Raw genomic sequence first — 13,430 nt, forward strand, 5'->3', positions numbered from 1 at the left:
GGTGCCATGAATATCCTCCAATAATCACTGGGGATTTCGATAGGCTCTGCAGGAAATGATGGAATGGCTCTTATCACAGGGGTTTGAGTTGCTTTAAGAAACACTCCCTTTATCCTTTGGTGATAGAAGTGCCCCTACAACTTATTATTCTCTGTCACAGTGGCTTGACCCTTCAGACCTCCTCTCTACAACTTCTTCTTCCCTACTATAATGGGCTGGTCCCTCGGATGTTCTACTTGCAACCTCTTCTTTTTTTGCCACCAGCGACGACACCTCTTTATCAAGTATATTGCTGCTTGTCTCTTCGGCTGTTGGAAGGGTCTACTGTATCGAATCAACAAGGGGTGCTATGGACAGCACTGGTTGATCTCCAGATTTTCCTTCCGATCTTGTCTGTGTACCCAGCCCCACAGGATCACGAGAAGATGCCTCTGATTCAGCTTTCGCGATGATTTGTTGGATCTAAGTATTCCATCCCAAATCATGTCCTCCCTTCTTTGGGGCTCTTCCTCTGCCCCTTTGATTCGATCCTTTGTTCATGCAATTTGATGTGATGAAAATGTCGATACCATCACAATGCTCAGGACCTAGAGCAAGGCATCAAAAGACCATTCCCTCCCTAGGATGAGAGATCAAGTGGAAAGGAAAATAGCTAAGGAAAATGAAACCTAGGGTTCAGGGCTTGGAGCAGGGTGTCGAAGGACCCTTCCCTCCCCAGGACAAGAAACCAAACAAAAAAGAATGCACACAAGGAAATCTAAAGCACGGGACTTGGAGCAAGGTGTCAAAGGACGATTCCCTCCCTAGGACAAGAGATTGGGTTTTTCAAAATCAAAACAAGCAAAAATGAAGGAAAAATTTAATCTCAGGGCCTGGAGCAGGGCATCAAAAGACCATTCCCTCCTAAGGATGAGAGATTGGGCCTAAAGAAAAAAAAAAAAAAACTAACAACAAAACAAAGAAATAACTATGCTCAGGACCAGGAGCAGAGTGAGAGAACTCCTTCTCTCCCCAGTACGAGAGATTGACCCTTTGGTCGATATAGATCATGTGTTGCACCTTGTTAGCCTTACCCGAAAATGACACAAAAATGTTGGTGTCCAGGTATGAACAATTTGTCAACCCTTTTCCTACATTAATTCATCATTCCAGGTGTGTACTCTTTTCAAGGTAATGCGCAAGGTATATGCAGGAGCAAGATTACACATTACATCAACCAAGGGTTTGTGATTAATAAATCAAAGAATCGTTGTAATAGTAATGGAAATGAACTGCAGAACATAAAAAGGAATTCACAACAATCTAGGTAATCTGCAACAGCAATAAGGAAATAGGTACAACAAGTAAAACAACACACAAAAAGGAAACACGCAGCATCTGATTAGAAGAGCAGGCCCAACTCTCTGATCAGGGCTGTGTTTACTCACAACCAAAGATAGAACAACAAAGCGTTTATATTTTATTAATCTAAAGAAAATTTTTTACAATACATATCCTGGTATGGCTAACCCTTCGCATAGGAAAGATCCATCTTTTATATGATACAGGGGGTGATAACATCTTCCCCAAAACTTGGCAACTACATGCCCAAAAATATACCTCAATTCAAAACAACACTAGTGCCGAGAGAGCGAGAACAGAAATGATCCAAAACGGAATGGGAACAGCTGCAAGTTGGTTATGCTATTTTAGCGCTGTTGAATGACTATTGTGAATCGTGGAACTACCACTATATGTCAGGATATCAACACCTGTTCTCTAGAAATATGCAGACATAACAAGTTTTAGTGGCTTGCATAGTTAAAACCCTCGTTACTTTACATCATTAGTTAAATATTCCAAGAGACATAGAAAGGAGGGTTATCTCATAGGTTTAGCATAATAGATACACATTAATGAGTGCAAAAAGGATTAAAAGATGAGTGGAAATGTAGGGAAAAGGTAAGAAGATTTGGTGCCCAACAGTTGTCACCATCCGTGTTGACTACTCTGTCGGACATCAAACAGACGTTTTTCATGAAACTGGTTATATCAACTGTCACACTCGTCTCGGACTAATCCGTGAGCGTTGTTCGTGTTATCATACCTTGTATGTTGTGACTGTCGCATCTATGTCAACTGCTCTGCCGGAAGCTATGCATGTCCTTTGCATTGTGTTTTCCTAGCTAATTTGGAACTGATCCCTTTCAACTTGGAACTCACCTTCACCTTCCTCTCCCTTCCAAGTGTTGGAGCCTCTCACACTCATTCCTTGACTCACTACATCAGTCACACCCTTGCTACTGACAGATTTATCTTACTTACCTCTGTGTGACATCGTGGTCAAGGCATTACCTTACGACCCACTTCTGGGACTCCTACACCAAACGGTCTAAGGTCTAATTGGGACTTCTTACAGGGGAGATTCACTAACATGTTGGTATGTCCAACACCATCAACATTTCTGGCGCTAGAAGGAGGGCCTAATGACAAGCAGTGTCCTCTTATCCAGTTTTGAACCTTTGCATATCTTTCATGGAATCTTGAATTATTCTTCCCACGAGGTCTTTTTTGAATCAGGAAGATGTCTCCATCTCGGGGAAGCTTTTCAATCTCTTGTCCACTCACACATATGATGGTGAAGGCGAGGTGGCCTGGTCTAAGCACTTACATAACTTTATTTCCATGATTTATGAGGAAGATGAGTTTACTAATGAATAGGCCAATTTGCTGCTTGCATTCACACTTCACAAATATCCATTTCGTTGGGTGCTCAACCTACCGACTAGCACCATGCACTCATGTGAGCACTTATGTGATCTTATTGAAGACACGTTCTATCATTTTGATCCAGACCACCTCGACAAGAAACTGTTACAGCAATGGAGGGCTCCCCATGAATCTGTTATTGATTTTTGGCAGCGCTTCCATGACTCACAGTTTCAAGCTCTGGGGAGCCATATGAAGTTCGCTTATCTTTTTGACTGGTTCGAGTACTGTCTTAAGAAATCGGCCCATCCCAAGAGGAAGCTTGATGTCAAGCTTCGCTCAACAACTTTGTTGATGGAACTGCACAATCTCATGTTAGAGCAGGCACTGTCTCAACGGACTGTCCACCTCCCTCTCAATCAACAGCTCCACCATCACCCTGTGATGTTGAGGATCATGTTCACATAGATGTTCAACCTTCACACCCTCCCAACATCACTCCACACAATTTTCACATTGATTTGGTTGTGAGTCCTTCGAGTTCTCATATGCATTATTTTTTTCGACCTCCATCTTCATACCCAGGTGTTCCTCTGGATGATGTTGGCTTTTGTTCGTCCATTCCGGACTCTTGACTTGTCGTGAATGAGGAACAACCCACTGACGGAGTTGGTGTTGCACAACCAACATGTCTTGTAATTCATGAAGAGTATGAGTGGGAGCTTGAGCATCAACACTCAACGAAGGATGACTCCCTTCCATCTAAGCCCCCTCCGTTGTTTCCTAACATCATTGGTGAACCTGCCATCCATGAATTTGCATGTGTCTCTTCATCCATGGATGCAGCCATTTTTTATCTTTCGTAGGACACACCATATGTTAGCCAATCATCCAACAACAGAGAGGACCAATCATTCACTCGTTGTGAATCTGTCTATGCCACTCATCTACGAAGATCCATCTGTCAACGAAGTCGAAACCCCACACACCGTCGAGGCACTTCAGCCCAAGCTAATGGTTATATCAAGCCCTCGTTGTCCTGAGGTTGGTTTCGCTTCCGATCCAGAAATTTTTCAAACACTTAAGGCTCCTCATCACTCATATGTATGCACTCAAGGCAAATCTAACACTCAGATCACACTTCTTCCACTCAAAATACATGATGCCATTTCTCATGCATTGGAGGAGTCTTATATTGCAAGAACTCGTGCGTGACACAAATTATATTTGTTTCTTTCATTTTCTTGCATGTCACAGTCAAGAGTGTGCTTATGCTTCAAATTTGCATGTAGTGTCACACAACACCATGCTAAGTCCATAGACTATCCGTCATGCACATGCACTCACTTATGTCTGTGGGCACTTTGAAACACGAAGTGTGGCTGCCTTCAGCATTATATCTTTCTTGTATGCTAGTCCACACAATTCAGTTACTCACGGACCAAGTCTTCACCCACATGGGTCTAACAATGCGTCAGCGGCTGCATTGGAAGTACCACTTCATGTGATCAGGCCCATTCACCATTAGTGTAGGAGTAGGAGTAGTGTTTGCTTTCAGTTGTTTGCTAGCATGCCTATTTGCTTACATGTTTTGTTTGCTTTTTTGTTTACTTGTTTTGCTTTAATTTTCTCTTCTACTCTTGGTTTGCTTTATTGATTGTTAGTTCGTTCACTTGTTTCGTTCATAGGTTAGTTTGCATAAAACTATGTGTGACTCATGAAATGAGTTGGGTAAAGTACAAGAGGGTTTTTACAGCTATCACTACTTGGTTATCTGTCATCTTACCTCTGTATGATGAACTTGTTACTCTTAGTCCATGATACGTCGAAGGAAAATACGCACTCTTCAAAGTGAACCTTGGTGTAAACACAACGCTTGCACACTAACTAGTGTCACCTTCTCCTAGTCGATTGTTTTTGGGTTAACCCTTGTCAGCTCAGTCAAGTAGAGTAAGGTGAGGGAAAAACCTTAACAGGCACATCAGAGATACGTGAAACTACTTCTCTACTAGAACAACCTCTTATGCTATCAATAAGTCGGGATCCCTCTTTCGACTTTGAAATGAATAAGTGTTATGCTCAATGAAAATGAAAATAATGAAAAGTCAAAAAATTCGAAAAGAAAAATGAATAAGGCAAAAGAAGAGATAGGATTCTTGTGTAGGGAGGTGATGCAAGTAACTCCATTGGGGTACTGACCAGGCTCGCTGACAGCGGAGCCATGCTTCTGTTCCTATGTGACTCCACCTGGGTACTTTCCAGGCCTGCTAGCAGTGGAGCAACACCAGAGATGAAACTTAGACTCTGATGACTATACTTCTTGTGCACTAATATACCTGTCGACCCCAATCGAAAAAAATGTGTTGCCTTGGCTTGGAATGTGTGTCAATAAACCAAGAGTCTGGTAGATGTTACATCTTACAATCAAGCTAGTGTGAAGCTAAGATGAACTAAGAGCTGAACAATACTTCTAGAGGTGTTTGACTTGCTTTTCATGAATAAGGTCCATTCAGAGAGCTGGATTTCTACGAGTGTGTTGCCAAGTGTTGTAGCGGCTACAACCACCCTCCAAAATGTTTCCTTAGCCTATTTTGGAGCCTTCATACCAACTTTCATAGCAGCTTGCCTTGCTTCGTCAAGTCCTCAAGCTTCAGTGTCTTTCTTGCTCAATGGAAGTCTGTCAATCACAATTTGACCTTTTCTCCTCACAGGCTGCTCATCCGAACTTGGTCCAGCTGTAGGCTAAGTAGCTTCCTAGTGAATTTTTTGCATTTCAGGAGGGCAGCCAGCCTTCCCTCCAGGAATTGTGCAATTCCCTCTTACAACCTGTTGGGCTCCAGGATTGCGCAATCCTGCTAGCCAACCCTCCCAGCAAGATTTGTGCAATTCTTCCCATCAATAGGTAGTTTAGCCCAGGATTTGCATAAATATGGGTAGCAGTCAGCTGCTAGGCCAAGAAATTGTGCAATCCCCTTGGGCAGTTAGCCAAACTTACAATCAGGAATGCATATTTTTCTCTAGCAGTCAAGGAGTCTCTTGCATGTGCAGTTGAATTGATCGGTTCCCTCCGGGACTAAGAAAAATAGAATTGCATGCATAGGTGGCTTCTCCCAAGGCAGCATCCAAAGGCATCACTTGTTTTAGGGATCTAAGTTTAGCAATTGGAGGTTACATGCAAGGAGTGATTCTGAAACCTCCCTCCAAGTGTCACTTCCCCTAGATTTGTGGCGTGCACGTCATAACCTCAATGTTATCAAAAATCATCAATCGGACACTTTAGGGCTCATTCCTCACATCAACCTTGTAGCTCTGACATCCCACATCACATCTAGGAGTAGTCAGCACATTCATCTCAGCTATTTTTGGGGTAAGCTCACTTCCTATGCCTTTTGTTGCATTTCTGTCACTTTTTGTGTATTCAGTTGTGTGAGTGTTGTTTTCTTGATTTCTTTGAACACCTACTGTCGTTTACATATATTCTAGCTTGTCATAGCTCTATTTCAATTTCCATTTCTATCTCAGTGTTCTCGCATGCATGAAACTGATTTGCACGGACGTTCGCCCAACTGGCGAACAGCCTCACCCACATGCATGTTGATCTATTTTCTCAATTTTCCATTCATGTTTTGCATGAATTGTTTATCACTTCTGCTATCACTTAGTGTCGCCATGCATTTCATCGACCAACTTGCTTTCAGTTGCCCGTCAACGAGTCGGGCCAACCTTGGCTTGGTCTCTGCCTTCATCAAGGTTGGATTATGCAATGTGGAGAAGGAAGGCTCACCTTCCTCTCCATATTTGCGCATTCTAGCCCAGCACTGGCCTCCTAGACTGAATTGCACATTTCTGGAGGTTAATGGCTTTATGGCCCAAAAAATTGCACAATTCTGCCGCTGGGCCAGTAGTCCTTCCCAGTTGGGATTACTCATTACGCAATCCCAAAAGCCAACTGCCCAACTGGACTGTGCATTGCATAGTTCCCCTAGTCATTCAGTTACTTAGCAGCCCAGACTGTGCCTTTTGTAGTCTTGGCAGTTGGTCTCCCGACATCCCGGCTGAAATTTTGCAACCTTCATGATCATTCACCCAGGTATGTTGTTGATTTTGGTTTTCGACTGACAGATTGCCTACTATGAGTGTTGCCATGTCTCCAGGTATCACAACTATTCATCTGCCTCTCAGTAGTACAGGTACGATGGTTTCCTAGAGAGCAAAGATGAAGACACCATTCTGAGCATGCTTGGGGATGCAGTCGATTAAGTGTCCATGGGCCTACCTACTCACGAAGACATCTAGTTTTTCATGGACAAGGACATCAAGCAGCAACATCACAATGAGCAGCATCATGAACAACAAATGAATGTAGCATACTCAATGTAGTGAATGTAGCAAATGAAGTGAATGCAACGAATGTAAGAGGAAGGTTGTTAACAACATAGGGGTCGAGAAAAGTTGCAAGATCAAGAAGATCCATTGATAATTAAAGAAACTTTGGAGGCTTGAGCAATGAAGTGACGGCGTGACATGAAGATCGTGTGAAGGCAGAAGATGGAAGAAAGAAGGAGTTGCATGTGTTGAAGCGGCAATTCAGGAAGAACATGAAGCTGCATAGACAGTCTAATGAGTTGCATCAGGAATAGGAACAACAGTGGGCACAAAATGCACTCACGGATGAAACTGTGCAAGTACAAGTTAAGGATCCATCCCAGTAGTTGACACAGAGAAAACATGGTGAGCAGTGTTTTTCATCGCATGCAAAGGATCCAAAAACATGCATGTCATTGATCACATGCATGAAATCCAACCCATTCAACACACTCACCAAGGTGAAGACAATAAGCAAGTCCAACTAGGGTTGAACATGCACTTCGGCAAGTTGATGCGCATGACCACCAAAACACACTTGAAGATCAGCAAGGACACTCTGCACAAGTGTGCTTTCGGTTCAACCATCCCCAAGAAGACCATGCGCATGTTAGGAGACGAGTTGTATGAAGGGGCTGAACCAATGAACCAGTTGCAATGGAGGCAAGAGTTCACTTCAGCAAGATGTGACCATGAGGTGCATGCACACCATCACGAACGACCAAGATTGGCATCATCTCACCAACTTCACCATCACAAGTATGTCAAAGGGTTGGTCTCACCATAGCAGACCGAGTGTTAGTGATGTCTTGCAAGGCTTTCTTAAGCCATGTTGTCTCATATGAGTACATGTGCACTGTAATCTTGAGTCATGTCAAGTGTAAGTCAAGTGTCAACAGTTGGATGTAACAGTCATAGAGTAGGTGAAGAGTCATGACGGTAGTTGAATTGTCATAAAGGGGAATGTCAAGGGTCACCCACCCTTTTCTGTTAATAGTCCCTCATAACTCGTGTATAGGCTTTTGGTCAGCCAAGCTTCTACTAAGACTATCTTGAAGAAGGCTTGGAAAGTATTGTAACATGCCTTGGCTTCTCCACTACACGGAGCTAGTACATCTCTTTGGAGGAGTAGGCAGATGTGGCTGTAACATTCCACTGATGGGGCTAGCAGGTTTACATGGTGTATTGTATGATTGTGACTTACACTTATTTAATAATAAGAGCCGACACATTTTCATGCATATATTGTTATTGTAGTTGGATTGTTCCGATTGCCTTCATGATATATGTTGTTTAACTTACATACTTGTTTATGAACTTATTTGTATTCAATTATATGAATCTTGTTGTTAATGTGGTTCATATGTTATTAATGTTGTCACCGTTCATGTCAACCACTCTACTGGACATCAGACAGACCTTTCTCATGAACCTGGTTATATCAACTGTCACACTCGTCTCAGACTGATCCATGAGTGTTGTTCATGTTATCTTACCTTGTATGTTGGTACTGCTGTGTACATGTCAACTACTCTACTAGAAGTTGTGCATGTCCTTTGTGTTGTATGTTCCTAGCCGAGTTAGGACTGATCCCTTTCAGCCTGGAACTCACCTTCACCTTCCTCTCCCTTTGAAGTGTTGGAACCTCTCATACTCATTCCTTGACTCATTGCATCAGTCACACCCTTTCTACTGATAGAGTTATCTTACTTACCTCTATGCGACATCATGGTCAAGACATTACCTTACGACCCATTGCCGAGACTCCTACACCAAACGCTTTGCGGTTTAACTGGGACTTCTTACCAGGGAAATACCCTTGACATGTTAGCAGGTCCAGCACCATCAACATATCTATAAATTTCACATAATGTAAATCATTTAGCTTTATCTTCCACCTTTACATGGAATATTGTTTATTAATTATTATTTTCAATGACCATTTACATGTCACGATTGTTCCTCACTTGCCCCAAATGTTACAAAGTAATGCCATAAATCGGTAGTGAAGGGAAAAATAACATAGATGAAGAGAGATATGATATGTTATGTAATCTTGTTTCCCTCAATCTTGTTTTAAAACTAAAGCCAATAAACCTTGAGTTAATATTGCATAACATGTTGACATAAACAACAGTAATGACATGAATAACCTATACATGAGACTATTTTTATTAACAAAATATCCTATAAATAATAATCAAACATATTGATTGAAACAATGTTCCATGATAAATCTATTCCCCTCATCTTATAAAGCATTTGACCACACCTACTCTCTAGAGTGTCAATATAAATAAAGAAATAAATTACAAATGCTCATTGGTATACTAGGAGAGTACTTGTCTAGTAGCTGGTCAAAATGGTGTGCAATCTATGTATAAATCATCGTGTATAAAGTTCTGATGAAATTTCAAATGTGAAAATACAACCATCATGTTCTTTACAATGATATCTTCCTTTATTTACCTCATCCATTACAATCTACTACTTGTAATTTTTTATTGAAAATCAAAAAACATCTTAGAAGGTCAAGAGCCAATCTTTGTTACAAACATTATACTATATATAAATTTCACATTATGTAAATCATTTAGCTTTACCTTCCACCTTTACATGTAATCTTCTTTATTAATTATTATTTTCAATAACCATATACATGTTACGATTGCTCCTCAATTTATGTCTTACGACGTTTCCTTTGCAACATATGGTGCAAATGCTAGTTTTAATGTCATGATGAGGACAATTGACAAATTAGTGTATGAGATCCCCTTATTTAAGTGACAAGGTACCCAATAACCTCAACACTACTAACAAAAGTGTACATAGTCTAGATCATTCAAAAATGGATGTGACTTTTTAGAAAAAGATATTCTAATATTATCTTACCACAATTATAATTTAACTTTTTAAAATAAATAATAATAAAACAATCCAAATTTACCATTAATCAAAATTTAAAAGTGACCAAAACAAAATATTGTTAAAATCAACTTTCAAAAACATATAACTTTTAGCACAAATATGGAAATACGATGCATTAGAAATTAGAAATTAAAATACAGTTATGCATTCAATATTGAGTTGTATGCCTAAATATGTTTTGAACCTTCTATAAATTACTTTCAAAGGATGTCATGCACAAGATCTATGGGCAGAAGGTTACTTCTGACTCACGTGAAGGTACAATTGACTATTGTGGTAAAATCAGTGTGTGGTTCTCAAAATCAAATTACACATGGCAGTTTTAATTAGTGTGTGGTTCTCAAAATCCAATCACCCATGGCATTTATAAGGAATCATGTTGATGCTGCCTTCTTGGAATCCATGTACTCCATATTATTATGCTTATTTTTTCTTCATTTTTTGCACTTGGAGAATGGTTTTCCTGACTCTGCATTATTAGACACTGGTAGAATGGCTTTCCTAGCTCTTCATGATAAGCCAAAGGAAGGATCCTCATCAATTGATTTCGTTGATTTTGATCTTATTATGCGTGTCTTAGGATGTATTATGTGTTCAGTTTGGGTTGACCATCTATTACTTTTGTCAGTTATATTGAATAATTTTTAATTTTACAAAGTTTAACTTTACCAATTTTTTATTTATTTATTATAAATTTTCTACATTGTATTTAACTGTAATATTATTGGGAATGTGACTTTTTCAGTTGCTGGAAGATGGGTGAGGATGGAGTCGGAGGAGATTGAATGGAGACCCACCGAGGGTTAGGGTTACGCCTGGTCACTGAAGCCTACAACATCATTGGACATTTGCGACCGCACCTCCCTTTTTACCTGTACGCCAGCCTCGTTTTCACTTCTCAATGTCATTGCACCATTGCAGTTAATCTTCTCACTTTTACTGCCTAGATTTTACCCTCTTCCTCCTCGACACTTCCCCGCCTACTCCCAGTCACAACAGTGATAGGAATCTCAAGGTTCTGGAGGCAGCTAGCACAGGAAATTCACGACGGTTATGGATGAGCTAGTCGACTATTCGGAGGACCCATTAGAGGGTACCTTGATTTGGACTATTCCCAAGGTAAATCTGGCAAGCGTCTTCACCTATGGCTATGAGCTTTCTGACACCGTAGCTTCGTTTCCCTCGATCTCAGGGCCTTCAAGTTCAGTGGTTACCCTCCCGGAGTCCTCCCCTTCTTTTTTGGACCTCACAGCTCAGCCACTATTGCCTTCTACCCTCAATTTTGTGGATCAATCCCTTCACCCTAGATTTGGAATCTCCTCGACGGGGCTCACCTCTCTTCCACCTTCCGCTAGCTCTCATGTGCCCTCTACTGCTCAATCCAGGGAGCCCGTAGCTATTGCACCTGGGTATCAACTAGCACTGCCCTTTTCGGCCCCTCAATCAGGAAATTTTATCGATATCCCTCCCATTTCCAGTGTTTTCTCATTTGAGCCTCAATTGGACCCTCCAAACCCTGTGACAAATCCTTCACTAAGCGACCCTCAGCTTTCCTTACTTGATGAAAGGACCCAGAAAGGAAAAAAGCAGAGGTGTTTGAAATCAAAGGCTATTGAAGTCTTTCTTTGTCTAGGCGAGGACTTTCAGTGGAGTGACACCATGGAAATTGCTGACCAGGTTTTGGTGGGAAGAGTCAGGGGCCGATACTACAGTGCTACAAGACTAAAGTAGTGGGCGTCGGAGGTCTGGGGACATCATCTGGCTGAACCACCATTTGTCCAAACTTTTGTCAGGGGGTGGTTTTCCCTCCGTTTCACCAGGGCTGAACATACGAATTGGGTACTCTCAACGGTTTGGCATTTAGAATAGACAACAGTGCTCCTTCACAAGTGGACTCCCCTCTTCGATCCAGAATGGGAACAGCTTGGAGAAGGTCCCCTTTGGGTCCATCTAACTGGCCTACCATTACAGTTTTGGTCTAAAGATATCTTCAGATGCATAGGGAATGCCCTTGGTACTTATCTGGAACACGATAAATCCTATCTCACAATAGGGAGGATGGCTTATGCAGGAGTACTAGTACACTTAGATACCAGTGACGGATTACAGGAGCACATCATAATTCAATGGTGGAATTTCTCTCGAAGGTAGACATTGGACTATGAAGGGGTTCCCTTCAGATGTAGAAGATGCCACAAGGTTGGGCATCTCTATAGGGATTGCCCTCTCAACAGTAAGGAAAGAACATGGGATATAGGAAGGGCAATTCCACCAAAGACTACACAAGAGTAGTGAGAGCAGGCCCCCAGTGGAGACGATGGGATGCAAGTGGAACCTACTAATAGAGATAAGGAGGCCCCAAAGAATCATGAAAGACGTCCTCTTCGACCTCCATCTCCTCCTCTCACCAGGGCAAGCGCAGCTGCGGGGGCTGCGTTTTCTTCAGGTATGATTTCTTCCTCCTCTAGCCCTCCTCATTTGTTTTCTCGTGATGAGTTTAATGCATTATCTTCACCTGGTAAACATAGTGGAACTATTTATAAATCACTTCCCCCATCTCTCTGGCCTTTCCCCTTCGCTCCTCCACATCCACTTTCTCTATCATCCCCCCATTGCTCCCGGATCTCTCCCCTTTAATTCCCCTATACCTGAGGCAGGGCCTTCCTCCCTGAGATATCAGACTTTATCTAAGGAAAAAAAAAAAATTAAAGGTCTCTGACCATATTGGTTTAGACCTAATACTGTCCCCCATCCCTCCTAAGCTTCCTCGGGCTGACCCACCTCCCTCTCAAAATGATAGGACCCTATAATACTAGTGATTACCCCATTACTATTGTAGTTGTATCCCTTATTAATATTGTTGTGCCCCTATTGTCCCCATATTTTTATTACTGTGCCCCATAGAACCCCTCTATTGTTATTTTTGTGGCTTTATATTATTATTGTTAGGTCGGCTTGGTTATATTGTGACTCCTTAGACTCTTATGTATAGAAAGGAGGTTTTGTCATTTGAATCATCCAAGAATTGTTCATTTATGTAATGTAAAGGAGGTTGCCCCCTCGAAGAGGATGAATTCTAAGGCGTTGATCTATCTTTTCTATCTTTTTGTGAGCTGGTTTCATAACATTTGGTATCAGAGCTTTGGATTCTAGGGTTTCGCTACTCCAAACAGGTCATCGTGGTATTTTTGCTATAACTTTTTTTCTGTGACATTTCAGAAGCTAAAAAAAAACCCATTTGAGAAGAAATCGCGCTGAATCTCAGGTCCGAATTTCAGATCTTTTCTCACTATATTTGCGGAGATATGATCTGAGGAAGTTGGTATTTTTGCAGACTCCTAAATTACATTCCAAATAGGTGACCTGGGGAAAATCGTCACAACTTTATTTCTGAGAATTGGATTGAAATTTCGTAAGAAGGTATAGAAAGAGGACGGACTTTAGTTTGT

Source organism: Pinus tabuliformis, chromosome 9, assembly GCF_031772625.1.
Source record: "Pinus tabuliformis cultivar Carrire ecotype Pingquan chromosome 9, CPIR1, whole genome shotgun sequence".
Lineage (NCBI taxonomy): Eukaryota > Viridiplantae > Streptophyta > Pinopsida > Pinales > Pinaceae > Pinus > Pinus tabuliformis.